This window comes from Stegodyphus dumicola, chromosome 12 (assembly GCF_044657685.1).
Source record: "Stegodyphus dumicola isolate Sdum_Otavi_A_Nest chromosome 12, ASM4465768v1".
NCBI classification, from domain to species: domain Eukaryota; kingdom Metazoa; phylum Arthropoda; class Arachnida; order Araneae; family Eresidae; genus Stegodyphus; species Stegodyphus dumicola.
This window is the reverse complement of record NC_140779.1, coordinates 115,903,656-115,915,689: the sequence shown is the minus strand read 5'-3', so window position 1 is coordinate 115,915,689 and position 12,034 is coordinate 115,903,656. Positions and strand designations below refer to the sequence as shown.

General features: G+C 33.8%; 1 protein-coding gene across 8 annotated transcripts in view; it reads left to right on the top strand.

The window, feature by feature from the left end:
• LOC118181291 (FMRFamide receptor-like) overlaps nucleotides 1–12,034 on the top strand; it is a 647,035-nt gene that overhangs the window by 180,583 nt on the left and 454,418 nt on the right. For 5 of the 8 annotated variants that reach the window (XM_085806838.1, XM_085806841.1, XM_085806832.1 and 2 more), the window contains exon 3: nucleotides 8,846–8,948. The exons of the other annotated variants lie outside the window; for them this stretch is intronic. The gene's annotated coding sequence lies outside the window, so the exon portion shown is untranslated. The remainder of the gene's footprint in view (nucleotides 1–8,845; nucleotides 8,949–12,034) is intronic. 8 annotated transcript variants of the gene reach the window in all.

Below are 12,034 nucleotides of genomic sequence, written 5' to 3'. Positions count from 1 at the left end.
CGACTACAATTATTATGAACTCCATATTTCCGGCAGATGATTCAGAAAATGTTACTCCCATGCATAAAACTATCAGAGAGAATATCTGTCCTTCGTTAACAAGAGATGACATCCGCTTTACATAACAGGAGATTCTACAGGTTTTCCGCAAGTTACTTAAGAAAAAAGCACGGGGCCTTAATGGTTTGGATTTTAATATTTTCACCTGTCCAATTTATGTAAAAAGCTTGCATAATATTTTCCATCAATAGTTTTTTTACTTTTTTTAAAGTATGTCTATTGGGAGGATTGTTTGATAGTCCTTAAAAAGGCTGACTGGTTTTTTCTTCGATTAATGTAGTTTTTTTTTAATTTACACTTTACTTTGTGTACTCCACTCCATTCACTTTCTCTTCCATAAAGGATCATAATATAGGACGACTGTATAATTACCAATTACTCTTGAATATAAAGCATTTCTCTGATTTTCTCTGTTAGTTTACAATACTATTTATAGCCAGTGACACATTGTTGTTTATGAACTGTTGAAGGAATGTGGAGTACCCGTCTTAGAAGCACTTTGCTCATGTAAAGGTGTTCACGCAAAATATCGATTTAAATAGATGTTTCAAATAGATAAACTCTTGTTGCTTCCTACTTGAAGTAATTCTACCACTCAATACTTCCTTCTGGTCAAGAGAAATATTTTCTCATATCTATGCCTCCAATAGTTAACTATCTAGGCACATCATAGAAAAGATTGTCACTGGCCGAAGGGTTGGGCTTCTGCCTGTTGTCCCTCGAAAGGTATTTCATTTCTCTTCTACAACCCAAAGGAAAACCAATGGATGCATTACCCTATCCGCCACCCGGGGACTAGCTCTCTAAAAGTTACAAGGGAACAGACTTATAACTAGCCATTACAAAGGATTGAAAACTGTGTAGAGACATTCGATAATTTCGAGGTCGGAAAGATCAAAATATGCAACGCTTTCGCTGAGAATCGAATCACGGACCTCTGGAATACGCGCCCAGCGTGCAGACCACCATACCACGAAGGCATGCGAAGAAGGTGGGAGAAATACCTTATAACTGAAAGAGAGTGTAGGAGAACCTACAGAAACTGTGATAACTGCTCGGATACAGAACTGACAACTGCTCACATACTTTATTTTTAAGCCACCCTTGCTGAATTGTTAAAAATTAGGACCTTGTGTAAGAGACCGAATCTCTACGGTGATAACATTTTGCAGATTGCTAGGGCTGTCATCTTCAACCAAGGTACTATTTGAATATGCCATGCCATAGCTCGATAGCAACAACAGTTGTCAACAATAGCAATATTCATTTTCCATGAATTCTTGGCCCTTGCGAAATTCTTTTACCATTTATTTGTCTGTGGAAGAAGACTTATTATAATACCCATGAGCTATGCATTATTTTATTTCTCTTTAATTAAGACCTTATTCATTCAAAAATTTAAATTTTTCTTCTATTTCTATCATTTTCTTCAATCAAAAATTTAAAAATTTAATTGTAGAATAATACTCAAATTTGAATGCTTTATAACAAATTTGCATATTACTTTATACAGTAAACATTTGAATATGGGCTCAAACATCTTCACTAAACTAAAACTCATTTATTTAGCATTGCCATGCTACATATCAGTAAAAGGAATTTACTGCTAAATGTTTTTTATATAGGTGAAGTAGGGAAAGTTTGAATCTATTTATTTAATTGCCAATGTGTCAGGTTCAGCATGTGTAAAAACGCGATACAGAAAGCTTAGAAGTACGCGCAAAATCATATATATATATGTAATTTGATCTCCATGAACTGTGGAACGAGAAAAATTTTGAATGTTAGACATATCTTCACAACTTGATGCAACGTATATCTGAAGAAACCTGAAACGAGTTCTTAATTTAACTCCTAACACATTTTTGCTAGGAAACCAATGAGCATTCTATACAATACATCTCCTGCGTACTCCAAAACTGATGCTACAAATGCTATATCGTCCACCATTTTGTTTACTAAGATTTATTGTGAAAAAATGGACATTTTAAATGAAGAAAACGTATTCATATGCACTGAAAAATAGCAAAAATAACGATTATGCATGTAGAATTTGATGAAATTTATCCACAGTATGCAGCACATAGTAAGGTATAAGAAACATAAAAAGAAATTACCAGACAATAACGGCACTAAAGAAGCTAGCATAAGTATAAAATGAACGAATCAGATGTGTCAGTTTGGCATAGGGAAATACCTTAAATATGGAGTATGCTCTCCCCTAGGAACAATACAAGCACATGCAGAGATGTGTGATTTTGTCACTTATGCGGTCTATCAGCTCCGCAGGAAGTGAGAGCCATTGTTCTTGCAAAGCAGTTGCAAGAATTTTAAGGGTCTAGAAGGGAGGATTAAGAGCATACGTCTCCCTAAAGCATCCCAAATATTCTCGATAAGATTCAGGTTCGATCATCGAGTTCGCCACTCCAAAAAGTTCGCCACTTAAACATCAAGAATGTTATCTCTATAGAACTGAGCATTCACGATTCTACATGGAAAGACAAGGAGGTCTGTGCGTCCATCCGGAGAGATACCACCCAAACACAAATACTGCCTCCTCCGCGTGCACCTCTTTCACGGATGTTTGATGGATGATAACGGGTTCCAGATTCTCTCCAAATCAAATAACGCATACTATCGCTTTCGAGGCCAAACCTCGACTCATTCGGAAAGAGAACAGTCCTCCAGCTGTCCAGTGGGCATGTTGATGTGCCCGACTCAAAATTTCTTTTTTATTATGTGACGTGAATGTTAATGGAAATGGCCGGTTACCTCGTGTAGAATGCCTTAGTAATGTCTCCTACGCACTGTTGAAGTTGATACCAACCTTCCGCTGGCGGCTACAAGGAAGGATCAGAGTTAATTCTGTTTTGCAGTTCCATTCCTTCGTGCTCATAACAACGAATATCAATGATCGGTGCTCGTAGTAGCAGTTGGACGTCCTTGGTTGAACGTCCTGGATGTCGAATATATGGTTTGTAATTGCGTTTAAAGTTTATGAACTGCGGAAGTGTCACATTTAGCCATCTGACCACTTCTATCTGACTTTGTCCTGCCTCTAATCTTCCAATAGATTTCCATCGCATCTTTGAGCTACATGACGTTGTTACGAAATGGTTATCCTAGATTTTTTATCTCAGTATCACATCGAAGTTGCTCTAAAAGTCACATCGAAATCAAATTATATCGAAGTCACATCGGCTTGCTTTCAAAACGTAATTTTATCCTTCTCACGGCTAAAGTATTCCGATTGCATCGCCACTAATTTGCATGTTGTAGCTTACTCAGCATCTCTTATTAGACAGCATATTCAAATTTTATAAGGTTTGACTTAATTTTGAACGAGTTATCGCTAGTTTTGTGATTTTTTCTTAATTTTTGGAAACCGGTGCATTACAGTTGTTTATTTATAAAAACTTCGTTACGTATGTTCTCTATACTAATATCTAAAAGAGAAACGTTTAAAAAACTGTTGTGAAAAATTATTATCATGATTTTCAAGGCATGACAGTTGAACTTAAGCTATCATTTAACTGAAATAGAAGATATTTCTAGACTCTACTCTTTAATACGAAAGAATATTTTCCTATTTCTTTAGCTTTCACTACAATGTGAAAGAAACTAATGACAAATTCGAGCACTACTTCAGAATTTACTCAGTATCGTAAGTAGAATTTCTGCGTTGAGCTAGGGACAAGGATATTACTAATATTAGTTGCGATCTGGCATTACCGTATATCGATTTTTTTATGGGAGTGAAATAACTGAGCAGGATCTAACAACTATATCAGAAAAAATTGCCTCTGGGAGAGTAATGTCTGTTTGGTGAGAAAAATATGGCATATATAGCCTTTAGTGGAGAAAAGAGAGAGATGCTTTTAATTCGCCTTCATATAAAAGCGGATCTTAGAAACTATCTTTTAAAGCTATGGATAAAGGTATATGCATTCTAAGAACAAATTTCTTGGCTAAAGTGAGTTTAGGTCTTTTTTCGTTAGACAGCGAAAATAAAAAATAAATATTATATTGCGAACTCCACTGTTAAATCTGTAAGCTGCATCCAAAAAAAAAAAAAAAAAAAAAAAAAAAATACTAGAAAGGGCCAAAAAAAAAAAAAAAATCCAAGACAAAGTACACCTTGACGACGCCCAAAAATTTATATAATGATGATAATTAATGTTTCCTTATTTAAACTTTTTTCATCATATGATTCTAAAATTTAAATTTTGTAGCTATAGAGATACATAAAACGACTGGTTCATCAAAAAAGTCAAGTGAGCTTACTTTCAAAAAGACTTATTTTTTAAAAAACTGTTAAATATATCGAAGTATTTCATGTAATTGAAAGCTAAGAATGATTGGTCTTAAGTGTTTCATCTGGCCAACGTGATTTGATTTGGTGTTTGTTTACACCAGTTTTCAAAATTGTGTTCGATCTCTCGCTAGGACCGCTGGAATTACTAAAATGTAAATGGCTGTTTCAAGTCTTTGCCATAATTTCTGGAAATCATTCTTGTGCAGTAGAATTTCGGAATTTATTGATAAAGGAATTAAATATCATAATTGTAATTATTCGGAAACTAGGATTATTCTAGTGTATTATTTTGTTATTTTTGTTATTTATTACTTTGTTCCTTTATTATTTGATTTAATAGGGGTTTTATTTCATTAAAATGTTATCTGAAAATTATTATACTATATGTTCTTTTGAACGGTCATTTGACATATATTTCAATATGTTTGTTACCTTGTTAACCTAGTGTTGAAGAGTTTTAATCAAGTGTATGGTCATTCAACCGGCACGAACCCCGCATACTTATCACAACGCAATGACCACATACTCAGTTTAATTAAGATTATGGGTAAAGTGAAATTCAATTAGAGTAATAATTGTAGTTCTCTTCAATGATACTTCTTCTTGGTACCGTAGGATTTCATGTACCCTCATTTTCAAATGGCACCTTTATTTTGTAAGTTATGTAATCAAATTCTTAAATGGTTGTGGTTTTTTTAACATTATGTGCGGCTTGAAAGTTCTAATCAATTAAATGTCTCCGTAACAAGTTATATTTAATATTGTCTTTTTACCATATGGCAAATTATTGGCATATTTGCTTCTCCTCAAAGTAATTTTATCTTGTTGAGTGAGACTCCATGCAACTTAACTGTTCTTTTCCTGTTATGTATTTGGCAGACTAGAACTTTAGTTCACCTCTTCTGATATCGACATTGAGAAATTTCGCTTCCACATCTTTCTCAATATCTATCAAAAATTTATTGTTTCCTTTCATCTTAACACATGAATACCCTTTATAAGTCTAACAGTTCGTTTTTCCTTTTCTTTTTTTTCTTTTCCCGCTACACCGGCGTTCTGTTTCTTTGTCCATGCAAGGGAATAACCGCATTCCCATGTATGTATTCTTACTGTGCAAAATGATTAACACAATCCATCTAGTAAATGGAAGAAATATGATTTGAATTCCGAAGATGGAGGGTAGTTGATTTTTTGTGTTTCCTGCTCTTAAAAATCTGAAATCTACGGCTTTATTGAGATGAAGGCTTTTATGAAATGCTAACAAAGTTATTATGTTCAAAGTAAATACTAGCTTGTAAGTACAATAAAATAATGCTAAATGTTTGTGCAGAACTATGAAAAAGTTTTAAATCTAAAATTATATGCCAAGACATAAATGACGGGCAAGTGATAAAATGGTATATACGATGGAAAGTTTAGACGAAGGTCTCATAATATTGAAGTAACAGATATGTAATTCGTATGCAGCAATTGGTGTGCTAGCTTTTATCTTCTATCTCCAACTATAAATATATACAGGACTTGATAATGTGCATGCTTTATTTACCAGGGTTATTATTTATCTTCTAAATCTTCACAGTCGTCAAGACAGTATACTGCCACTTCAAATGATATCGATACATATGAAATATACTCAATTCATCACAGTTTAACTTGGAAAAGTCAGTTTTTGTTGCACAACCTTTATATAAAATAATATAGAAGAAAGAAAACATTATTTTACAAATTTATTAGAAATATTCGTTGTTAAAACCCTTAAATATTATTTATAGAAAAGATATATATATATATATATGTAAAATAAAAAATTTATATATATATATAAAGGTATATATAGATGTAGATATGTAAAATAAAAACTTTATACATCTATGTAAATCAGCTTTACAATTTAATTTACAAATAGCTTTTTAATTCTTCATTTTTAATTTGGTTATTTCCTTTTTATTCTAAAGATAATAATAACATTTCTGGACTGCGTCCTTTCTAGATTAATCTACGCCACAAAACTTGCGTAAAGCTGCTGACGTAGTTATTTCGAAACCTAAACTCTTGAGAAACGAAACCTTTGTAAACCAAAATGAGCTGCCATATTGGATAAATGCGTCACTTTTAACTTGAACTTCTGTGCTGCTTGAACGCTGAATCGTTGTGCTCTCTTTCTATCGCAATAGTATTAAAAATATAAATGTCCAGGAAATAAGCACCGCTAGAGTGCTAGTACGAATTGATTGTGGCTGTAAATGTCAATTTAAAATAAAATGGAATTTAATCTTACTCGACTGACAGATTTCCTCTTCAGTATGGACGCCGAAGAACATTGCTACGGTTCTACGTCTCAGTGTTCTATATATATATATATATAATTTTTTTCTAGGGGCGAGCTCTAACCTATAGGCGTTGGCCTAAACTAAAGTCAGAAGCGGAGGTCTCTTTATTATGGAGGCAAATAATAGGTGGACCACTGGTGCCTCCTATGAAAGACGGAAAAATTACATCCATGTCCTCTCTGGTATTCGAACTCGTGCCCTTTGGTATAGCAGTCAGTGTCGTTAACCACTTACCCATATATTTTGCAGAGAAGATATTAATAAACCTAAAATAACCTAATTATAAAACAGGCATTGGGTTGCAAAGCGCCTGATAAAGACTCATACAACCTGTCTAATTCTTTTTGAAATGTGCAAAATAATTACATTTTTATATTGTTAACAAAATGCTTTCATCACGCAGTCTGATGCACGAAATAATAACAATCGTTCATTTATATTTAATTTAAAAAGGAATAGACAAGTATTGAAATTTAAAATCTGTCCTATATCTGCAATATCCAAGTCTGTAGTTTCGTTACACATGACAAAGGAAACTGATCAAATTTATCAATGAAATCATTACACAGTTTCAAAAGCATCTACGTTGACCTTACTGTCCCAGAAAGCCGATCAATGAAAAGATTTGGCCAACCGCTAAATTTGTTTTTGATCTCTATTTGGGGGCATCGGCTTAACGTAATCCCTGTACTGAGGCTGGAATAAATCTCTTATCTTCACGTGTATGTCTTGTATTAAGGGCTTATTCTCTTCCCTATATTTTAACTTCATTTTAGGTTTCTCTTGATAGTTGAAGTACCCATGTATTGAAAGAATTAAATGCAGCTGAGAGGCACGCATTTCTTTATCACGCATGTACTCCTTTTAGTAAGCTTTACGTGCTTTGCCATATCAGACTGAAACATGAAACATACCTCTTTATATAGTTGCTTTGATAATTTTAGAAATTTACTAAACTAGAGAGAAAATACGTTCTGTGATACTTAAATACCGTATGAATGAAAACCTTGAAGCTTCTGATTCCACTATAACACCAGATAGGCAATTATTTTAATTATTGTTTAGTCGAAAGTCTGAAGCTTTATTTCTTTTATTACTTCTTGTATTCTGCCTTATATAGCTGTAAGATAACTTTATAATCTTTCGTGCGAGTACCTGTTTTTATACTATAGTTATAAATATGTGATCGATAATAGTCCTTAATTCCATTAATATATATAGTGTTCCAAAGCGATTCCTACTATCCAGAGCTATATCGGAATGTTTCTGCAGCAAATATTGTCATTATGCAAGTAAAACCTTTAACTGAAATCTCCGACGAAGGCTGTAAAGGCTTCGAAACTCTAAACCACTCTGCAATCGTTGCAAAACTGTCGAGAATTCATTAGGACTATGCAAAAACTTTAATATCGCAAATTGGAGAAGGAATTCATTGGAAAAGACACAAAAACTCATTCTACAATGGATTTTGTGTGGGATGTAATATTACCAAAGCAAAGCCTATGAAAGTCACGAATGAAACATAAAATTTTTACTTCATTGCTTGCTTCGAGCAACCTACAAACAAACTAACTGCGTTTCTGCATAACCGAGTAACTACATTTGTAGACTATTGTCATTGATTAAAATGTGAGTCTTCGATCTATACGCATTAATTTCTTAATTGCTATCTTCCAGTTTCATTACTTTCATTCGTGACAATGCTAATTTTGAATTTGTTTTCAGTTGCTTACCATAATACTAATCTTAGTTATACGCTTTATGGATTTGCAAAAACTTTTATTAGCACTCATATTAATCACTAAATTTGTATAACTCATAAATTTATGAATATTTTTCCGAGGCAATTTTATATTACAGAAATGGTGTTTCTTGGTTTTTAGAAGGATAAATGGCAACAGAAGCTTTCTATGTAGAGATAGGTATAAATAAGATTTTTAAAAGGTTCTCGATACCACAAGTGTCTCAATCTAAAAGTGTGCATTATTTGAATCATTTCAAAAACTGTAACTATTGGTATACAACTAACCATTCAAAAAATGTTTAGTGGGAGAGACCTTTTAGAGAAAACTTTTATACAAATACGTCTTTAAATTCTATTATCACAAATCCTATATTTTTGCGTTTTTCTTCTTTCTAGGAGTGAACAACTATTAAACTTCAATTGGTGTTGCTCATAGTTGTATTCAATAGCTCATAGTTGAATTCAACGCAACAACCAGGAAAATTCCATGCAGAATCAGGTATTGATTTCAGTGACTTATTTTTCTGCCTCGAAATCAGAATGATCTAGCATGAATTTTTAAACGAGACAAAATTATATTTTATGCATTCAGATTTAATGTTCAAAATATAATCTGTTGCTATAAAAAAGATAATTAACTTTATATCTAACTCGTTATAAATTTATTTCAAACAAAATTTGGAGTTTCTTGCCTAAACGTATTAAGAGTGCTTAAAAATAATTGCTGTAAGGAAAAATTTTCAAATTTGAGAAGAAATATAAAATGTGAATTCAATGTACACTTATTTATGTTTTATACTGTTATTAAACACAACATTAGGAAAGACTAATTCATCCGATCGACCCTAATAATAATAATAATAATAATTGTATAATACTTAACTAATGGGACGTAAATGCACGTCATCACCAGGAGAGTATATACGGAAATAGTACGCAGTATTAACCTTTGGATGCAATAAAAGAAAAACGAAACGAGAACAGCTCTGAACCATTTCTTGGCTGCTCTTGAGTACAGACGGCTGCCAAGCAGACAGCCCAGGGAATACGTGCCATGGAAACAAGAATTTCTTGGCCATCTTCACACCTAAAACTACAGCTGCAAAATGCGATCAAAAATTCATGGCAAAAATGATTGGACGCTGTCAATACAGAGAGAACAGTCTACAACGTCTTCCCCAAAGTTAACTCTTCTCCGATTCATGTTAGCAGACAAATCACGTGGTTTATTTCGAGGCACGGCCCCTTCCCTAAGCATTTCTAAGGAAGGAATCCCTCTTCAACAGATTCCTACGCATGAAGGGAAACGGGATCACTCGAATATTATCTTTTTTCCCCTTGCGCGTTAATAAAGTCACTTCATCTAAAAAAACCAGATTCAGAAAGCAGTTTGTTTCCATTCCTAAGGTAGGTATGCAATTAAGGAATAAAATTATGAAGGTTATTAAGCTTTTGCTGCCAGAAATCAAGATCTATGCGGCGCAAATTATCAGCAACAAAAATGCTTCAGTAACAGCGAAACATAGCAATTAAACACAGATAGAATATTCGAAGTTGCAACTCCAGAATAAAGCACTGCCAACAACATTAAGCAGGATATAAAGCATTCGCAAGTGTGCAAAGGGCTAAGCTTATGTATCTCTAAGCAACGAATGCTCAGGTGTTATGAAAATGCAATCAATTCGCACGCAGTTAAATGCCATGCCGCACCAGTTCAAACAGGCGAACATATTACTTGAACAATTGCGTCATGTGTTCCTGTTATAACCATTGCGTGTATGCAATGTTTAATGTGTAATCTAGGCAGCGATGTAAATGATCCACCTGCCCAAGTCCCCAAGTCCGAAGATAAAACGGGGCAACTAATGACATCTCTAGCGATGGCAGTGCTTGCGATATCGGTTGCAGCGAACAACATTAGTGCCTCGTTAACAGAATGGCACTGTGTGCCCGAGGAAGGCAGTGTTAATCTGGAAAGATAGCGTAAAGGGTTTTTAATAATAATACTCAGGATAAATAATAGGTGACCCCTGAACTTATACCTAACGTAACCTAATACAGACAGCTTAAATACTCCTCGTCGAAGAACAAGACAGACATTGCAGAATATTTTCTGATTTTCGTTGATAATAAAAAAACTATGTAAATTGCAGATCATTCTATCGGAAATCTCAATACTCGTGTCGGACGGAATGTTACTATAACGACGAGTTTACCCGATGGATCGAATCGAGCCGAGGCAAAGTGACATGTAAAAGATTGCTACTGCAACGTGATGCCTCCAAACGAAAGGCCAAACATTTTGCATGATTGGGTATTAAGAATGATGTAGTGTCATAAATTTTAGCCCTACAGTTAGGATGTATTTCTCAGAAAATATTCTACGCATGCACGGCTCACTGTCGTAAGCAAATCTGGGAATTATTTCAAGACGCTTATACCTGTTATGACCCGCTATGCGTTGCCATAGCAATAAATAGATGAATGCCTGCGTTAATTACGACCATACCGGTCCGGTACATGGAATATCAATGAACATCGTGCTTAGTATGAATTCTTTATGAGTTGAACAAACACAGTTGTAGCTCTGTGTCCCTTGGAAATGTAAGTAGTAATCTAAAGGTCCAATACTTTTGGTAAGATTTCGTTGAAGACATTTTTAATTTCGAAACGCATAACGTTTAGAATTACTAAATAACTATGAAAAAAGAATTCCACGTTAATTCCTTATTATCATTCACCTTTTGAATTGAAAAATACTTTATAACTTTTCGAAAATATTTTTCAAAATTAACCACAAACGGCAATTCAATTAATTCAGCAGCAAATTCATTTTAGGCGCAGTTTTCATTATCATGAGCATTCTACTTGCGCATGAATCTCACATAAAGAGACTGCATTATAAGGCAGATAAATGGGCCTTTTATTGTAGTCTATAAACCATAAAATTCCCATATAATTGTTTTAGAGCAGTTCGTTTAATAAAGCACTTTTATTCATCACACTGACCTTAATGGTTTATCTCCAGTGCTTAACTTAGCCGAATGGATTAGCTCGTAGTACTAAATATATTTACTTGACATTTAAAATCTCATTTATTTTTCTCATTTACAAAACTTCATTACAAACATCATTGTGCGACCTCAAGTACCTCTTTCATCGTCCTACTTCAGTCTATTTCTAACAAGGACCTATCAAGTCAAGGGCCTCCCAGAATGGCATTTTTGTTCATATGCTGGCATAAATCAACACATTCATCACTTTCACTGTACTTGTCATTTAAAAAAATGGTTATTTTCCTTCTTCTTCATCTTACGCATCACACAACGTAATTAAGATGAATGATTAAACGTTTTTTCACAGACAGCTCTTTACATGGTCTTGAGAAAGAACTTCGAGACCATGTTAGAAGTTTTTTATTTATTTACTTAATTTTTCAGATATAGAAAATTTAAATTTGAGTTGTTTTCATCATTATTGTAAAACATAGCGTGCCAATGCGAATTAATGAGTTAGCATATAAGAGAGAAAAGGTCGATCGAACGGGTAAGAATATTTCAAATACATTCTTTCATTTTATATAGC